This window comes from Cryptotermes secundus, unplaced genomic scaffold (genome assembly GCF_002891405.2).
Source record: "Cryptotermes secundus unplaced genomic scaffold, Csec_1.0 scaffold560, whole genome shotgun sequence".
Classification (NCBI taxonomy): Eukaryota; Metazoa; Arthropoda; class Insecta; order Blattodea; family Kalotermitidae; genus Cryptotermes; species Cryptotermes secundus.
Genome location: NW_019729218.1, coordinates 2,937,520 through 2,959,119, shown reverse-complemented (window position 1 = coordinate 2,959,119; position 21,600 = coordinate 2,937,520).

Here is a 21,600-nt window from a genome sequence, read left to right as displayed (position 1 = left end):
CTTACAGTATATTTCTCATAGCACCAGGCTTAATCAAACCGACTGCAAAGAGAAAACTGCATAATAGTTACATTAAATATTTGCCATTACGAATAACAAAAAATTAGAATATATAAAATTATAATTTTTCCTGTGGTTCTGTATGGGTATGAAAGTTGGTCTCTGACATTAATGAAGGAACACAGACTGAGGGTGTTTGAGAGCAGGGTGTTGAGGAGAATATTTGGACCGAAGAGAGATGAAGTGACAGGAGGTTGGAGAAAACTGCATAACGAGGAGCTTCATAACTTGTACTCTTCTCCAAGTATAATTAGAATGATCAAGTCAAGGAGGATGAGGTGAGCGGGGCATGTAGCACGAATGGGGGAGAAAAGGAATGCATATAGGATATTGGTGGGAAAGTCAGAAGGAAAGAGGATACTAGGAAGACCAGGACGTAGGTGGGTGAACAATATTAAGATGGATCTTAGTTAAAAATGAATGGTATTGATTGGATTGATCTGACTCAGGATGGGGACTAGTGGAGGACTCTTGTGAACACTGCAGTTAACCTAAGTGTTCCATAAAATGCTGGGAAGTTCTTGAGTAGGTGAGCGACTGGTTGCTTCTCAAGAAGGTTTCAGCTCCATGAGAGAGTGATTGCGTTGAAATAAAATAAAATCGAGGGCGAAATGATAATGACTTACGCATGGACTTGCTCTACAATTTGCAAATTACTCAAACCGGAAATGGTGTAATTTATGTGGAATAATATTTGGGCTGTACCGATTCTTTCAAGAACGAAACAGAGCAAACTTCTGTGTTTGTGTTTGTTACTTAAGCTTTACCACTTAATAAAAGAAACAATTTTAGACTACGGTTTAATTTACTTGAATAGCGCTAATTACTCCATTGTGAAATTCTTATGACGGAGAAACGTGATCAAAATTCTTTATTCTTTACTTCATATTCAGAAAGTAGTCACAAGAGAAAGGGTTCATATAACAGAAGGCATTTGTTTTGCGCCATTTGAAAGAAACGTAGAATGAGGTCAACTCCATTCGTTAGAATAGCAAGCCACAAGCTCTTTCACTAGTTCTTCCTGAATTCCTTTCTACTCAGAGTATATCGTTATGGACAGACATCAAATTCCGAGGTCCAGCTTCAAGCAGAAAGGATATTCACAAGATCCCTCCACTGGTCCCTATCGTGAGCCAGATAAAGAACACTTAATATTTAAATAGAATTTCATACTTACATAATAATGACTAAATAATTTAGTTGGACGTTCCGACTATTAAATTAACCTACTGATACTAAAAAGGAGATTAAATTCCGTAATATACGTATTTACCGGAAACTCAATCAGGAGAAACCTTCGTACCATAAATTTACAATCTTTTTATGGAAAACGCCCTTTGCTTCATGCATGTTTCCCGTAATATTTCTAATATACAGTAAACCTACTAATCTCACGTATTGTATGCCTGAGCTCCTTATATTAACTACTAAATACATTTTTTTCTCTATGTCTCTAGAGCTCTTTCGACCTTGGCCGATTTTTAGGTTCTTAATCCTATACGCAGTCGGTAGGATTCCTTGAACGAGGGATCAGCCCGTCGCAAAGCCGCGATATATACACAGAACAGCATAAACACAGAAAAAACGCATACAAACATCCATGCCTCGAGTGGGATTCGAACCCACGATTCCTAATTTCGAATGCGCGGCCACTGTGCCTCTAATAAAAGGTAAAGGCAAAGTTGACCCTGTCCTTAATCAAGCACCACGTCATGAAGATATAAGGAGTATTGGAGGTATAGCTCCACAGATATCTATGTGCGTTTATTCTGCGTTTGTGCTGTCCCGTGTGTAGGTAGAGGCCATGCGACAGGCTGATCCCCCGTTCAACAAGTCCTACCTACTGTGTTTAGGATTACTACTTACTCCGTGGTTTTACTAAGCAAGTGAACTATACCGACCGAGCGACCGCCGCTTGTCGGCGAAGTTAGTGCCAACTTTTGTGGACAGATGGTGTCGCGTGGTCTGCGCAACGGATTCCCACGGCTGTTAATCTCGGTTTTCTAGACCGGACTGTCTTTAGGATTAGGAAACTGAAAAAGCGGCCGGGGCCCAACAAAGGGGTGTAGAGCCACAATAAATAAAATTTTTATTAGAGGACCTGGAGATGTTCCTCGAACAAAACATATTTCTTACAAAGTGAAACTTATTTACATTTAAATTAACTAGCATATTGCAAAAATTCTTATTTAATAATGAATTCATAAAAACAGACAGCGCTATGAGCATTCACATATCATCGAAATATTCTTACTGCTAATGGAGAATTTAATGTTGATGAACTCAAGCGGATGTAACATAATGTACCCTTGACTTGCCTATATTAGGCAAAGCTTAACAACTTTTTTTTGTGTACGTCAAACCGACGAGCACGTCTCATTTACAGTCAAAGCTTTCATTGGCTAAGCATGCAGAAGTCGCTGTACGTTTGCGAGTATTACCTAACAACCCAATTCACTTGCCTCTTGGCATCACTACATTACAAATGGGAGTGACTATTATGTTTTCTTTTTTACATTCATTTATTATGGTTGCTTTGTTGGCTATTACGGATGCTAATTAACTTCACGGACCACAGTTATTCTTTGGAAGCTGATAGTTGCTCAAGAAGTCAAAAAATCATCAGCCATATCTTGAACTCGAAGGTTTACAGCTTTCTATCCTGAGCCATAAGAATCCACTCACTACATTCACACATTTCTTTAATGCCCAATTTAATATAACTAAAAAACGTAACCAGCGATGAAAGCGTTTCCAGATAAATTCACTGGATTTACGTTCAGCTACGTATTCAGAAAACGAGCAATCCCAGTGACCGAGCGGTCTATTATTTTTTTTATTGCTAGTGGGGTGGGACTAAGTCCCTTGTACTGCGGCAACTTCTGGTCTATTTTACCAGCTCCAGTCGATAGGTGAGGGTGATTGTGGAGCAATTGGTGGAATGAAGATTGGCAGGGGAAACCGAAGTACTCGGAAAAAACCTGCCCCGGCGCCAATTTGTCCACCACAAATCCCACTTGACCAAACCTGGGATCGAACCCGGGCCGCCGCGGTGGGAAGCCAGCCACTAACTGGTCTAAGGCATGAAATGTGTTATCCCGCTCGAACACTGGGATCGTGAGTTCGAATCACATTCAAGGCACGGATGTCTGTGCTTATTCTGTGTCCGTGTAAGGTAGCGACCTTGCGACGGCCTGTTCCCTCGTCCAAGGAGTCCTACTGACTGCCTTAGATTAAGAAACTGAAGTGAAATGAAGCGTTTCGCGGATGTCCTATGCTCCAAGTGGGAGCAACACGAATAGAAGAGGAAGAAGAAGACTACAAAGAAACTAAGAACTTTGTACCTTTCATTTGTAGTAAGATACATACTTTATGCATGTACATTTACAGGGGTGCTGTCACATTTCGGGCTAGTTTACACTACACCACTTTCTATTATATGCTAATCTGCATCATGCGTTCCTTTGGTAAAATTGTTTGACACGCAAAAGAAAGTACCTAATATTTCTGTCCAATAATAGAAGTGCCGGTCACGGTAGCCGAGCGGTCGAAGGCATGTACTGTCTTCGCTCGCTTGGAAACCGGGATCGTGGGTTCGAATCACACTCAGGGCATGGATGTTTAGTTTGTGTGTGTGCGTTTTTCTGTGTTTGTGTACAGGTAGAGGCCTTGCGACGAGCTGATCACCCGGCCAAGGAGTCCTACCGAATGTGTAAGATCTAGAAAAACCGACGTGAACGGAGAAGTTCATGGAGGTAGGCCTAGGCCCACTGGGGCTGTAGTGCCCAGGGAAAAACTTACAGAGGTACGATTATTCTATCCCTGACATTACCCATCGTCCTGTTTTTATTTAAAACACGCAACTGGGTTCCACCTCGCATCTTTAGGTGGAACCCTCTCTGCTATCGAGAAAGACAATAATTGTATTAACATATCATCGACTCAAACTTCTAGCTCTGTTGAAAAGGAACCGAGATAGCTCAGTCACTACAATGGCTGGGTTACGGGATCAAGAACCGACGAATCGGGTTTCGATTCCTGTCAGGAGCAGAAAATTTTTTCTTCATCGCCTCTTTCAGACGGGCCCTAAACCAATCGAACCTGTTATACAAAGTGTACAGAAGGCTCAGGGGTAAAGCGATGATCACTCATCACCAGGGCCCGGATTTTGATGACACGTCATCTTTATTTCCTTGTATCCTATGCGATGCTCTTAAATATTGTAACGTGTTTCTCGGATATGAGCTGCTTGATACAGAAATGTAAATTTTATAGGTAATTTTTTGCCATTTTTTTGACATTTTTAGGTTTAAGGTCATTTTTTCATTTTTTGGGTAATTTTTTGGTAAATTTTTGGACTTTTAAGGGTATTTCTTGTCATGTCTTGCCATTTTAGGGAATTTTTCTTCATATGTTTTCTGAAGTCTTCTTTCTTTTCTCATTTAGGCCATTTTTCTGAATTTTTTCTGTCATTTTATAGGTCTTTTTTTTTAATATTTTCGGGTCATCAAAATCCGGGCCCTGCATATTACATTTTTGGGTCATATTTTAGATCATTTTTTTAAATATTTTCAGGTCATAAAAATCCGGGCCCTGCTCATCACCATCTAGTACCAAGGTTATGGACGCGTGGAGTTATACCTCCATTCTTCCCTGCATCCTCACAGCTCAGAAGAGACCTTGCCTTTTCTGTCTCACGAATACTGGCATGCTTTGGCGGACTCTACAAACATTCTTCTGTTCTGCGATTTGATTTATATTTTATCAAAATTATTCCTGTTTCCTTCGCCGATCGCAGAGCCAGTGCGGTCTAAGGCATAAACTGTCTTCACTCATGCGAAAGCTGGGATCGTGTGTTCGAATCCCACTCAAGGTATGTATGTCTATATTGTGTGAGTTCATTCTGTGTTTGTGTTGTCCTGTGAGTAGGTAGCGGCCTTGCGACAGGCTGATCCCCCGTCCAAGGAGTCCTACCGTCTGCGTGAAAAGAATACGAAACTGAAAAAGAGGCCAGGGCCAAACAAAGGGCTGTAGAGCTACTTATGAATGAATTATTATAATTTCCTTCTCCGGCCGTCTCCCTTAATGGGAGATTAGTTTGTCATAAAACAACAAAACAAAAATGCATAACTCAACAGATATATGTAGTACGAGCTGGATTCGAACTGCGACTCGTCTGCTTGTCTCTCTGAGACGGTCTGCACCTTAAACTCGTAGCTAATTGCATATTAATTTTGGAGAACCTTCCCCGAAGCACAGAGTGAAGTGCCATAATTAAGAGAGAAGATGCAACTTTGAGATAGATCTTATTGGATCCTGAATCCTTGATTGACACGATCTAGGCGTGGCACTGCCCACGTTGCAAATTGCACGTGGGTTCACACACACAGCCTCGAGCCCAATACCTATGATTGATGGAGGTTAAGAAGTTCGTCTCTTTTACCTACTCAGGTTACCATACTATTCAGACTGCCCATATAAGTAAGTGTTATATGAATAATTAAATATTTGTGGAGGTATGCTCGTTCGTTATTGTCTGGCTATGGCCCATGCAATATTGCTGTTGGTAAATTAAACCGAGTCACTGGATTAGGCCACTGTGCCTGTCTTTTTCTCCGTTCAGACGAAGAGAGGAGTTGGGGGGGGGCTGTGGTTAACCCGTACTCTCTTTATCCGAGTGTCTGGTCACGAACTTGTTTATAATTACGTCATAGTTTTGGCAATTGTATTTTTCCGTATGTCATAGAGGCTACTCTAGATTTATATTGGTACCGCTTGTATTGTATTAATGCAAATTTTCATGGAAATTCAAGCGGTGCTATGCTACTGAAAAGCTTTGTTATTCTTCTTAATTGGATAAATAATTTTAGGCTAATTCCTCTGAATCTGGTAACATATGCAGCGTCCTGAAAAGGCTGATTGAAAGGAAAACTAATGACTTACGTAATAAGAGCAAGTAAAGTAAAATAAAGGTAGCCCTGTAACAGACTAAGGGGGCCCATTGGGTTCTGAGATGTCGAGGCTCCCACATTTTCTCTAGATAATCAATTCACAGATGGCGGTAAGTTTGTCAGCCTCAAGCACCGGCCGCCCTTTACACCCCAAAATATTCCTGGTGCTCATTTCTGTTAGAGGCCGAGTTGATTCCAAGGCCATAGTGCGGCTGGAAGGATTAGGTCAATTGAAAAAATCCACCTCATCGGGATTTGAACCCTCGACCTTCCGGCTTGTAGCATAGTGCCTCAACCAACTACGCTACCGCGTGCCCCCTAATAAGAACAAGGGTAAAATTAATATTTATTAATGTACTCTTTGCTTATTGATTCGGTATAAAATTTCGATATTTCGCAAATTGTAATAAGTATCAAATAACAGGTCATAGCTGCGTGTAAATTAAGTTGGGATAGCTCAGTCAGTATAGCGACGGGCTGCGAGTCTGTACGGCCGGATTCGATTCTCGACAGGGGCAAAATTTTTCTCTTCTCCCTGGTAGCCAGACCGGCTTCGAGGGCCACTCAGCCTCCTATTCCATGGGTACTGTTACTTACTAATTTTAAAACATATCTAAAAATTACGGATTATTAGCCATATTTTGCTTTGCTATCAGTAATTTCAACTGTACAGATGTCAGCATATCTGCCGACTGAGCCTGTCTTATGTGCACTGTATACATTTACAATCTTCTTTAGAGACCCGCGGTGTATTGTACAGCATTTCCATAGCATCTGCTCTGGTGGCAGGTGAGTGAAATGTCTATTCAATCTTCGTATGTGAGAGATAATAATAATAATATTAATTGGTGTAATTAAGCTACAAATTAAACACAATACACAAAGTAAGTCCTTGCCTGAAGCGAGTAGCCAAAACGTTTTACCAATTAAACAACACGATGCAAGGTTTCAGACAGCCAAGTCACGACAAAGACTTTCACTTTTGTCTGCAACATTCTTAGACTTCCACGTGACACAACACAGTTCCGTTCTATTCTACAAGAACGCGCACTTCAGTTTCGGAGATCACACACTTTCGAAATCGGTTCTGTGCCAATTTATCTATTTATAAATGCCTCTATATCTCTGTTTTTCTTTCAACTCTTTCTCGTGGGCCGCGCCATAGCTCAAGCGGTTAGTCGCTGGCTTCCCACCTCGGCGGCCTGGGTTAGATCCCGGGTCTGGTCAAGTGGGATTTGCGGTGGACAAAGTGGCGCTGGAGCAGGTTTTCTGCGAGTACTTCGGTTTCCTCTGACAATCTTCATTCCACCAATTGCTCCACAATCACCCTCACCTATCATCTGGGGCTGGTACAATAGGCCAGAAGTGGCCGCAGTACAAGGGACTTAGTGCCACCCCACTAGCAATAATAAAACCCTTTCTCGCTAAGCTACAACTTGTTTCTATCTCTGACCCTCTCTAGCAGTGAGTTAGGCTGTGAAGGTGACCACGCGATGGGCGTTTACAGAACGCCACACTATATGAATGCATATGCAGCATTAATTATAATACCTGAAATGTAGTGAGGCTCCCATTGACTCCGGTCTGTGGCCTTGTAAACCAAAAACTGCTGCTGAACACATCAAATACATAAAATGTAGCGCTGTGACCTTTATATTGCAAATCTGAAAATGGAATGTGTTTCGTTGCTTCTATGTGCCAAAGCTCAGGCCTAGAAAACAGAAATTAAAGGCCGTGGGGATTCGTTGCGCTGACCACGCGACACCCTCTATCCGCTAAAGTTGGCACTAACTTCGTTGACAAGCTGCGGTCGCTCGGTTGCTATAGTTCGTTTGCGGACTAAAGTCACGGAATTGTTTTATGTGTTAGACCTCTGGAAAATCGCGAGATCAAAAGGCGTGTATGGTTACTGCGGTAAGCATAATTCTACGTTTATACTGTATTTCCCAGTATTACAACGAGTACGATCCTGTGCTTTTTAACCTGATATGTCATTTAATATGTTATTCGGTGTCTGGATGAAAATCCGTGATACAAAGATCCGAAACTTGGGCACAACTTACAGTTTATGCTAACAAGCACGAAATATAAATTCGTAACCAGCAGAAAGCAACAGTTATTTATTATATAATTAACTCACTTGTGCGTGACATTCTCCAAAATGTTGTAGATAATCGCTTGGTAAACAATTCCTCCCTCTATCGAATCAAAAGGTTTATTAGTGTTCGAAGCAGCCCACCACTGGACATTATTCGGAGCCAGCTGAATCCAATCCGAAATCTCAACCTAAATTTCTATCGGTTCCTTCCTAATGTGATCCTCCATTACACCTTAGTTTTCTAAAACACTTCTTTCGTTGAGTTTTCCCATTAAAATTATGCAATTATTTTTCATCTCCCCAGACGTGTTACATGCTTCATCCATCTTATATTATTGATCTAGGTAAAAAAGCTACCCCGATAAGAGTTCGTGGAAAGCCATAGGGTTGTGAGACGTCGTGGTTCCTACATTTTCTATACAATCGGCTCACAGATGGTGGTGAGGTCAACCTTACTCGCCGGCCGCCCTTTACCCCCAGGAAGATTCCTGGTACTCATTTCTGTTAGAGACTGAGCGACCCCAGGGACATAGTGCGGCTGGAAGGATTATGCAATTGAAAAATCCAATGACTTAACCGGTAAACGAACTCGCGACACAACTTAAAGCTTCTCAACAGTCAAAACTTCAAATCCTGTACCGTCAATCCAAGTTCTTACCTCAGGACGACAGATGAAATATAACACCCAGACAGATTCCCCATACGCCTTTATGGCGTAGTGTTTAATATAAGTTAAATATAGGGACAACTTCACCTTTCACATTACACTTCATTGCAATTATTCAGATATAAATGGAAATTTAAATGTGTGTGGCATAATTTTAAAGTTAAAGGTAATATTGTTACTGTGCTTAATTAATTAAGCACTACGACATGCAGGTATATGGGGGAGTGGAGGTACAGATCCACGTTTTCTTGACCTCTGCACTGAATCGAAGTGAGCGGTAAGCTTCACGCCCTTTCCCCTTTATCCCAAGGAAACAACTCTCGATCTCCCCCTAGATAGTAGGCTTAGTAAGCTTCAAAGCCAGTCTGAATTTTATGAAGATGATGGAGAGCTAAAGCTTCTGCCGGAAGTCGAGCCCCGACCGTCCAGCTCGAAACCCATCGTTATATCAACTATGCCGGCTCGTCATGAAGTATGAAGCCTTTGTTATTAATATGACTTTAAAAAGCACTTCCCCCTCTTATTCGAACTGAAACACCCGGATTCTCTGCACCCAACAATACTCGGCAACAGTATTGGCCACGTTCTATTTGGGGGATTATCTGCTTCTATATTAGATTACGTAATACTGAAGGATTTCAATACAAATATTCAGAAATATTTGATAGAAATTTTCTGTAGCCCAGAGCTACTACTTTTAAAATTTCCTGAATGAATACCTTTAAGACGATTCATCTGTACTGCAATTCAGGGGAATTCCCATTTAATATTTCTGTGTGACATGGATGGGAACATTAACCTGAATAACAAAGTCTGCTTCACAGACAGAAAATTTAACTGCACAGAGCCGAGTCCTTCTTGAGAAACCACCAGTCACTCTGCTACTAAAGAACTTCCCAGTCACCTGAGCTACAGCAGATTCATTAAATAACTTATAAAGGAGTATAAATAAATATTGTGACGTGTATACCCATTGCTACGCAACGACTCGGTAAACATATTCCCGCGCGAACCAACGTCCGCATTGCTAGACAAGGAGTCAGTAAACACTCCTCTTTAACAATTGAGACTGTGTTTTCTTTGGGATCCGTGCAAAGTGGATATAAGAAAGTGTTGGGCATTACCGAGTAGCTCGAGCCGAGTTCGAGACGCCAGCCTGCCGGGATATGAGCTTGGGACCAAGGAACTGAATTGAGTTGGCAGTCGCTGAATAATGGCAAGAAGTTAATTAGGCTGTGAAAAGAAAACTTCATATATGGTTTGCAATGAAACTGTGATAAATCCGTTGCCAGGACACGGCTAGTGAAGACTGAGATTCATATTGTGTGTGTCACGGTGAACTGCAAAGTGTGCAGAATAGCGATAGGACTGTAATTACCTGCCGTAGCAAACTGTAAAAATGTATAAGGTACAATGAGACCAATCATCCATTCCAAAACTCGTCTTGTAAGCCACACACCCTTTCATACAGTGACAATATATTCCTACTTTTACAGACACTTTGGATATTGCTCGTGCATGATATGTATAAACTACAATCAGTTTTAACACGATTGATTAGGGAACGATTTGATGAAGCGGTACTGCTCTTAGGGAGGTACTCGGTTCGAATCTTGGCAGTGACACAAACTATATTGAATAAGTTTTTTTGTGGTCCTCTGTCCCTCTTGGCAAATATATGAAGAGTACATTGAATAGGTCACAGTCGCTTCCTTCTGAATCCTTTCCAATTCATCGTATTATCATCCTACGCTACATGCTGCCTTGGGCGTTACAGAACCCACAAAAAATGGTCAATAAAAGTATAAAATTATCTATATATCAAAAGTAATTTCTTTGTCTTTCCACATGACTAACTGCTTGAAGGTTTAATTGCCCACAATTAGCTAAACATAAGTCCGAAAAACCTGCGCTCACTTCTACCTACATAGACAGTTTTGTAGTATTTATATTCAGACGAGAGCTACAACATCAAAAGTTCCAAATCACATTCCTTTTATCTTAAAACGTGTTACAAGGTATAAAAAAAGGAACAAGCGACTATCGAATAGCAATCTGTTCTAATTACTAAGAACTAAGAGAGATCCATTAACACTGTACCGCGAGGAGCATGCTAGGAATGAGTCTGTCATGTCTTCTCTTCTTTCCTTAATATTTACTTATGTGTTTCAGGCTAAGTAGTAGTTGTCACAGAATGGCTAAGTAAGGAGTGTTCTTGTCGCCACTAATTAAAAATAAAATTGGAATAAAATAAGATGGCGACTGTGTGAAGTTCTCTGATACAGGAGGAGTAACCTCGCTATAAGATCGTCTTATTAAATATTACTGTTATGAAACACTGAATAATTTTTAACACTACATATTTATGCTTATGTCTCGCCACCAGAGTGCTGAAAGAAAAAAAAAGCATAATTTGAATATACTTAATAAATCCTTTGATAACTTGTTAAAGCCCAGATATTTGGAAACGAACTACGGTATCGAAATTGCATTCGTGAAGGGATTAAGAGCAAGTTAAATTTCAAAAATATTTGTTTTTATTTAGTACAGGATCTTTTGCTGTCCCGGCTGTCATCTAAAAACTTGAATATATATAATTTTGCCTTTCGTTTTATATGGGCGTGAAATTCGGTCTTTTATATAAAGAAAGAAAAATGTACACTGGTGGTGTTTGAGAACTTGGTACTGAGGTGAATATCTAGAACTATGAAGAAGAATATAACAGGAGGCTTGAAAGATGTGTACCATGTAGCATGCAGGAGCCGTTGTTATGAAACGACGGCTAAATGGGCGTATATACCTTGGCAGTTTCTGGGAAACGGCTTGGGGAACACGTTCCCATTGTTAGTGACCAAATTCTTAATAATGCAATATTTGGACTACAACAATGGAAGAACTGTGTTTTCTACGTGGTCCTTGACGACATGTTATAAGCGAGACGAAGTTTGAAGCTTGGCTGAGATTGAGTTCTGAATGGGAGTCAATGAAGAGAAGATTTGAGCCGGAGGCAGAAGAATAGCCGTTGTTGGAGCTGTTACCAGGAAAATTCTAGTAACAGAAACTGAGAACACTAGACTATATGCTCTAGTGTAGTGATTTTGAAGTGCTGAAATAGCGATAATAGTGTAGTTATTTGTCGCTACGACCTGTAAGTGGCCAATAAATTCATTCAGCAATCAAAACCCCGTCTGTAGGCACACATCTACTACGTTACAACATTAAGGAGGTTCATCATTTGCTTCAGAATGATCAAATCAATTATGACGGGAAAGCTAGAAGGGAGAGCGGAGAAAATAAATGCATAAACATTTTGATAGAATCACCTGACGGAAAGAAATCACTTAGATCTTGACGTTGAGTGAATGGTAATACTGATATGAAACTTCAGGAAATAGTAGGGTTTATTAACTTGTTTATAGAAGCCCACCAATCATCTCCGTTTCCTTCCGGATATATCTAGTCCACATTCTCCAATCTTATTTCTTGCATATCTGACTGTATTATGGATATTCCAAGTTCACAATACAGTAGTTTCCATCCTGAAATATATTCCTTCTGTCTTGAGGGAGGTTATTAGATGTGTCAGGTTACCTTCCTTCGCAGATCCAAACTGTCAACATGAAATATCGAGGTCAGCATAGCGGAAGTGAGGACGTACACTTTTCGTCGTATCTCAGATTTCTAGCCTGTTATAGTGACTTGAGGTTTGCGCAGTTTCCCTCATCTGCAGACAAAATGTGGGACGGTACGCCAAAGCTCTCCCAGTTTCATTCTGTCCTCTGTTTGAGCCTGGCCCCTTCTCTAGTTTCGTAATTTTTTTTTAAACAGACGATAGTACTCTTTGGACGGGGGATCAGCTCGTCACAAGGCCGCTACCTACACACAGGACAATACAAGCACAGAATAAACGCACGCAGACATCCATGCCTTCAGTGGGATTCGAAACCACGATCCCAGTGTTCGAGCGAGCGAAGAGAGTTCATACCTTAGACCGCGCGGCCACTGTGATCGGCTTCTGTCTCAAGCGTTGTCATTAAATAACCTAAGAACCAATCATTCAATTAACAATAAATATGAAATATATAAATATACACTAAAAGAAGTTTTCTGACATAAAATATGAAATTCTATAGCCATGTCCTTAAAGTAATGATGGTCAATTATTAGAATAGCGATGGTCATTCAACAAGAATTTCCAGCTGCCAAAGTGAATTTAAGGGTTCCTAACACTGATGTTAATATTAATGCTAACAGACGTGATTAGGGGCCCCGATAGCTCGGTCGGTATAGGGACGGATTACAGGCTGGACGGCAGATCTCCAATTCCCGGAATGGCCAAAAGATTTTTCTCTGCTCCACACCGTCCAGACCGCCTGTGGGGCCCAGCCAGGGGTTCTTTCCCCCGGTGTAAGACGGCTGCGAAGTGAAGCTAATAACCTCCATTTAGTGCCGAGGTCANGGGGGGGGGGTTATACATCCATTCTCTCATACGTCTTCAGGGAGCGGTGCTTAATTAATTAAGCAGAAGGAAAACTTTACAATAACTTCACCTTAATAGACGCGGTTAAGTCACCATAGTGTGCATATGTAGGTACTTACATATGCACATGTATGTGATTACGTACGTACACTAGTACAAAATACTACAATATTAGCGAGCACGCGGTGTGATGTCGCTAAGTACCGAACTATATTCTTGTGTGAGGGCCGTACCATGGCCCAGGCAGTTAGCTGCCGGTTTCGCAAGGCTGCGGCCCGTGTTCGAGCCCGGGTCAATTTAAGTGGAATTTGTGGTGGACAAAGTGGCGCTGGGACAGGTTTCCTCGGAGTACTTCAGTTTCCCCTGCCAATTCTGATTCCATCGACTGCTCCACACTCATCATCTGTCATCCTGGGCTGGTACAATAGACCAACTAGTGGCCGACGTATCAAGTGGACTCAGTCTCACCCCAACCTCAAGAAACAAAAAACAAAAAACAAAAAAAAAAAAAAACTATTATTCTTCCGTGAAGATTGCGAGACCTGACGTATTCACGGAGAATGGGATTGCTATTATTTTGTGATGTGATACCGTGTAGTCTGGTAGATGCTCCTCCCTGCAGAAAGAGGCAGTCCATTTTCCTGAACGTTGGTAAACATAACTATATACGGCTTCACAAGACAGAAGAGGGTGTTCTTCACACGTGAAGTTTGATAAGCACTGCTCTTCTGGATGGGGGTCACGCGATAGCGTAGTTGGTTGAGGTACTACGCTACAAATCAGAAGGTAGCGGTTTCGAGTCCCGATAAAGTGGATTCTTTTTTCAATTTACCTAAACCTTCCAGCCGCACTATGGCCCTGGGGTCGACTCTGACTCTAACAGAAATGAGTACCAGGAATCTTCCTGGGGGTAAAGGGCAGCCGGCACGTAAGGCTGACAACCTCACCGCCATCTTTGAGCCGACTGTCTAGAAAGTGTGGAAGCCTCGACGCCTCACAACCCTGTGGGCCTCCACGGCCTGTTACAGGGATAGCTTTACCTTTTACCTCTGGCTGCGTGTCGTGCAGACACAGCCTCTGTCTCGCTCTGTGATATTCGTTCCATCACATGGGCTACTCGTAGCTTGACGGTTGCCACTTGCTGGCAACTCAATCGATTTCGGCCGAAGGGGACTCCGAACATCATTGAAACGACCACCGTCGACACCATTTCTATTATCACCACCATTACCACGCAAATTGCCGAATAAATCAGATAGGAGAGTAGAGGGTCCCGTAATAAGGTAATCATTTCCAACCTCATCATTTGGCGTTACGAAAAGACGTCATACTTCATGATGCATCCCATTTCTTTGTTAATACTTCTTCGTAACCAGAGTCCTGCTTTTCCACTGCCAGTTCATTCTTTGAATTCATACTCCCCTGCTTTGCTTTACACGTGGTACTTCCTGCAACATGACAGTGTATTTGGTTTGCGCACTACGGTCTGTTGCCCTCGTTCTTAACCTGTGGGGTGCAACTGTTAAAGCGGAATATGAAGATTTAGTTTCAGTGTGCAAACGGTTCTCAGAGGAGTGTACTGTTACTGTTTCCCCGAAATCAAACCAAAATTTCACCAAATCCCAGCAAAAAGCAGTGGAAACCTTCATATTATATAACAATTACGAAAAACAAGTGAAATATTATTCATTGCTTCATTTTATTAATTATATACCTATAAGGCCGCGCCATAGCTCAAGCGGTTAGTCGCTGGCTTCCCGCAGCGGCGGCCCGGATTCGATCCCGGGTGTGGTCAAGTGGGATTTGTGATGGACAAAGTGGCGCTAGGACAGGTTTTCTCCGAGTACTTCGGCTTCCCCCGCCAATCTTCATTCCACCAATTGCTCCACAATCACCCTCACCTATCATCTGGGGCTGGTACAATAGATCAGAAGTGGCCGCAGTACAAGGGACTTAGCCCCACCCCACTAGCAATAAAAAAACTATATATAATCCCACCTTCAATGTTCAAAGGTAAAGAAGTTAAGGTATTCCCAGTGTTTAATTAATTAAACGCAATAGTATGAAGATGAATTGGGGACTGGAGCTCCACCATTATTGACCTCAGCACTACGTGGAGTTGAGTGGTCAATTTCACTCCGTGGCCTCTTGACCCCCGTGTAACACCCGACGGTGCACACTGATAGCAGGCTGGCTGGACCCAAAGCCGCTCCGGACCCTGTGCTGTAGAGAAAATTCACTTGTCACTATGAGGAGCCGAAACCCAACACTCCAGCCCATAGTCGAGAGGTACTGCATGTTAAAGATACACGATAAAAGTGAATGTCATGGATTGGCACCAAAGCCCGCTATGAACCTTGGACTTTTAGGAAGCATAGTTTTTTACTCCCAGACCTATACCTTGGCTATAGATTGAGATCAAAATTTGGCATCCCGTCCCGATAGTTTCACCCCCATTGGAAACAGTCCCAAGTACTCATTCTATTGGAGGCTGAAAGTGCCCCACGGCCAGTTTAGATTTGATCGCTTTGAGAAAAATCTCCGCCCTCGTGAAATCGATCCTCAATTCTCTGGTTGTTCAGTCCGTATCCCAGTTGGTATACTGGGTAAATCATTCGGTTGTGAAAAGCAGATCTACTTCAGGTTATGGGAAATGTCTATTGAATTTGGCAAGCCTATTATTTGTCCAACATGGGACGACTTCGTAACACCGATCTGTGCCAGTATAACCCAACTAACTAACTAATTCAAAGGAGCTTAACCCTTCTTGAGAAGCCAGCAGTCTCCCAGCTACTCAACAATTCCCCAACTACCGCATTTCCTAGAGCAAATCACTGACCCTATCCAGATCAGAAGTGGCCGAATCCATACCACTCCATCATATTTCTCTAAGATCCATTTTAATATTATACCCCAAACTCCGTCTAAACCTTCCTAGTGGTCTATCCCCTTGTTTTACCATCAAAATTGTGTATGTGTTCCTCTTCTCCCCATACGTGCTACGCGCCCTGCCTTCCCCAACTTCCTTGATTTGTTCGTTCTAATTATATTTAGAGAAGAGTACAAATTGTGAAGCTCATGATTATGTATTTTTCTCCAACATCCTGTGTAATCTATACATAATTTCTTCTTCATAAGATGTCTTATCACTGTCGGATCCGCCACTGCGTAGCGAATGTTGTACTTATTTTGTAGTCTTTGCATTTTCTCCACGTCTGGTCTGATCTTCAAGCTCCCTCTTGACTGCATTTCCTGCTATGAAATCTCTAAGTGACAAGCAGAGAGAGGCCCATACTCCTCCGCAAGTCACTTCATGCATTGTGACTTCTCTCCAGACCTGTCTCTCACATCACAGAGAGTTATTTTCTGCTCCCTCCTTAACTTTATGCATTTCTAAGACAGATATGCAACATTCCATTACATTACTCTCTCAGGCGTCTCTCTCCTCTCTCTCCCTCTCTTCTTTCGTCCACGTCTTACTCTCTGAAGGCTCTTCTAGCAAAGAAAGCCGAGACGTCAAAGTAGAAACGTCTTGGATGTTAGATCATCATATTCACCTTTACGGAGCAGAACCTTCTGTATGTTCTCCTTGTGAATATCCCGTTTCTATTACTCATATAAATATGGCTTTCATAATATTGCCACGTGTATTAGTGACAAGAGACGGGGTTTGGATTGAATACATTTATTTACCACTCACAGGTCGTAACTACAAACAATTTTAACAGTCTCACTAGTTAATACACTCCAAAGATTACTGTCACTATTACACACAAAATAATGTCTTCTGCATCTGCTTTCACGAGTCATTATTGGGTAACAGGTCTCAAAACAATGTATATTCCTTTACAATATTTTCACTATCCGCTTCCTGGTAATGGATTTTAACACAGGAACTATAACTGTCACACTCCAGATGTCACTGCACTACAGCACACAGTCTAATTCTCTTCTTGCCGTTTCCTGCAGCTGGCAATTACGAATACTCGACCCAGTTCTCTTCCGGTTACTGTTCTGTACTCCTACAACTTCTGAACTCCCACTTCCAGTTCTCTATTCCCCATAGTTACAAACAGGCTCTCATATAGTCTCGGGTCGGACCCCATAGAAAACACCGTCTTCTCTTGTCGAGTATTCTTGTGTTAACTGAGTTGTAGCATGGTCCACAGAGAACACAGCTATTGTTGTGTGTTCTGTTGGAACGAGTATATTTGCCGGTTGCAATGGTTATACTCGTCACAATACCTACGTATTCATTTACTGCAATGTTCTCAATTCAACAAGATATCAACAGTTACCAGAATTTTAGGCGAATGTTTCCATATCTGACTTATGCTCAAATTCTCTAGAAGTTGCATGTCGATGATATCAAGAACACATGGAATTCTTAAACGTTTTTTGACAGTTAATAATAATTCAAATATCTTCGAGATATAATCGATGTCACTGTTGGATAACGCAGCGACGAATACACCGAAGATGGAGGCAATACGTTTCTCCTAAACGAACTGCATCGTACCACACCACAGAAGACAGCACTATAACAATGTCACTTGTTGGGTGTATAACGCGACAAATAACTTCACGCCTTATTGGATATAGCGAATTTATTCCGCTCACTCTCACAATTACACAACTTACAATCTCACAATTACTGCCATCGGCAGTATCACAAATACTTCTCCTGTTTTCATTCACTCCGGCGAATGCTAGACTTCAACTCGCTCGGCGACTTCACGATCCACACTGTGTCACTCCTAATCACACTCTCTGGTCACATACTGCTCAGCCTGCTTATTATACCGTTCGCTGTTGCCTCGTGTTACCACCGGTGTCGTCACAGTGGGAAGTGCTCCTACGTCACCGCGGGGGAGGGGGTGTTAACCGAGGGTTGCGTAATGATGGAAGGAGTGAGGGTGTGACGTCAGTCGCGAGAACGCAGAGTTCACGTGACCCCTACTTCCTGTTGCGTGATCCACGTCACAATATAAACTTTAATTTCCTGGAATGCATAGCAGAAAAGTGAGGGCCTATTTGTAATTTTGAGGTCTTCGGCATATTAAACGATTCGCATAGTGGGGGGTGGAGTCCAGTTGGGTCCACTCGGCACGGCGGCCACTGATTGGCCTATTGTACCTGCCCCGGGTGATTATGATGATGGAGAATTTGGTGGAATGAAGATGGGCAGGGGAAATCGAAGTACTCGGGGAAAACCTACTTTGTCCACCACAAATTCCACTTGACCAGACCCGGAGTTGAACTCGGGCCGCCGCGGTGGGAAGCCAGCGACTAACCGCTTGAGCTATGGCGCGGCCATATGAAACGATAGTTTTCAGTATTTGTTGCATCACAAAATTAAGTTCCGACAGTACACAGAACTAGTATTGGGATGAATCTTGTATATAAATTCGAAATGGTGGTTCTCGAGGGGGCCAAAGGACAGGTTTCTGTGGGAACGGTAATGAACCTCCAGGTTATACAAAAACAGCGAACTTCTCTAGTAACTGATGCGTGTGTGCGTGCTTGCGTGCGTGCGTGTGGGGCTGGGGTTGGCGGGCTTAAGAGGCGCGTCGGCTTCTATGGTTATTTGCGCCCGTATAAAAACCAAGCTAGAAATCCATAACACGTAAGAGTAAAACGAAGGAAACGCCGCCGACGCCGTCGTCTTTGACCCAGGGAGAAGTAACCAAGCAGCCCGGCGGAGATTCAGCAACGATCCCAGAGGAATCGGAAGCAACTTTCCTAAGGATAATATTCGTCACGAAAAATTGAGACAGCGGGGTATCCTCGAAACGTCGGCACCCATCCACTCTGCAGCATGGCGGACAAAAAATAAAATACCTACCTTACAAAGAATGGCCACGCTCCATGAAGTCAGTTGACTGGATAGTTAACAAGCTGAATATAGCGGGTTCCCGATGAGTCCACTGGATTTTTCAATTGACCTAATCCTTCCAGCAGCACTAGGTCCTGGGATCGACTAAGCCTCTAAGAGAAATGAGTAACAGGAATCGTCCTGGGGGTAAAGGGCGGCTGATGCTTAATGCTGACAAACTCACGGTCATGTGTTAGTTGATTGTATAGGAAATGTGGGAGCCTCGACGTCTCAAACACTATGGGCCTCCACGGCCTGTTACAGGTACAGCTTTACCTTTATCTTACCTTACCTACAATCAAATACTGAGCCAGTAAATGAAACATACTTCTTAATTATGCATGTGAACCACTATGCTAACCTATCTGAGAGGCAGAATTCAGCCCTGAAAACTGATACAGCGTGTCCCTCCGAAAAGCTGGTAAGACCCTACCAGATAACGGATTCATATCATGGTCACCGAAGTGAAAACCTCAGATCTCTCACAGACTGTACTGAATTACTTTGGACTGTAAGAAACTTCTTACATACTTTGAAATGCATTTCCCTGTAGAAAATGGATTCGGCTAGGTCTATATGCAAAACTTCTTTTTGTTTCGTTCGTAGTTTCCTTCCTTCCAGATTGCCAGCGAAATGTTTCAAACCGAATTCTCAGCCATCGCCTTTCTCACAGTACCCGTCAAACCTCACAACCACGAAAGCAAATACGTTCTGTAATTTTCAGCGGAAATATTCCCTCTCGCAGGAATCTCTTCCCTCACTGTTGAGAAGAAATCTCTTCTAACACCAGATCCCGTAAGCCAAAACAATCCGCTATCAAGTACTTTTCCTATCTCACAGCGTCGAAATTTTATGGTCCACTCTGATAACTATGATTATGTATCAGTGGCGGATTCAATATTTCTATTTTGGTAACATTTGGCCGGCAACACAGAAATAAAAATACACCAACCGAAATGCACCCATTAGGTTTTACTGGATAGTTGCCACCTGTTTCGGTCCACATTTGGGACCGTTTTCAGGCAGTCTCATCAAATACGTCTCTAGTTACTGAACTGGACCAATTTGGATCCATGTTAGTACTACACTACACTGTACAGACGAGCAACACGCCTTGTCCTCACACTAGTTGCAAAATGCATTGATGTTGACGGTGGAATTTCCGAAAATGTATTGTACTTGTCACTTCAACAATAAATATCGGTATTAGAAACAGTAGGTAATATCTCTTTCTTATCATCAATTTTGGAACTGTGCAGTGAAATAGCTCTATCTCGGAAACCGTTCGGAATAGGACACATGTACATATACACTCTTTGCTTAGAATGACTGGTACAATGACCTCACAGAATATTGACCTTTCCTCCTCGAACATCCTATATATTTGTTCGTTTCCTTGAGATTCCATCTTCATGCCACTTCCCCCACAACATAATTTCTTGATTTTGCAAACAGGCAGTGGATGACAGAGGTCTTTGAACTTCCCCCAGTTCTGAAATAGCTAGTAACGCCACTGCGTTGAATTAGGGCTTACATCTAAAACGAACTATGCTTAACAATTAAAAGCTACCGTTTATCTGCTTGTTCTTTTGTTATGTAACGGCGCTGTCAGTTTCAAGACTAAAGAGAGCCTGTGATTGGATGATACGAATATGGAACAGTTGATGCAAAAGTTAACAGGAGAAACCGAAATGCTAGGAGAAAACATGTCCTAGTGTCATTCTTCCACCACAAATATGACCTGGTATCGAACCTGGGCTACCGCAGTGTGTTATATCTTTAACCCTTTCTACGCTGTGTCATTTAACAAGTATAAATTATTTTACTGGATTTGAGGTTCTCACAGCGGTCACTCTGAGTACGAAACTTCACGAAATTTAGTATTTTTAAGCAGAAGTGGCAAGTTTTTGCCGGTCATAGTGATCGCGCGGTCTAAGGCATGAACCGTCTTCGCCCTCTCGAACACTGGGATCGTGGGTTCGAATCCCAGTCGAGGCACTCATGTCTGTGTCCGTCTATTCTGTTGTTGTGTTATTCTGTGTGTAGGCAGCGGCCTTGCGACTGGCTGATCCCCAGTCCAAGGAGCCTTACCGACTGTGTATAGATTAAGAAACCGAAAAAGCGACCACAACAGCTGCAGAGGCACAGATAATTGGATAGATAGTGGCGACACAAGAAAGGTTAACTGTGAACCGACCCGCCACTGCATGTTATCCATTTCTTCCCTCCCTGAGCACACCTCACAACCCACTTTCGGTGCAACAACAGCGCAGAAGTTTAGAAATTCCAAGAATTCCACAGTGGCCCTAACGATATTAAAGTGGACAAACTATTCTGCTTATAAGCCCTGGACGCCCAGCTCCTCTATTCCCTAGCGCCATATTACGAAACTTATGCCCTCATATTTCCCACTCTACTCCTTGCCATCTCCTGCTACCGCCGAGTCTGCTATTCACATTTCTTATAACT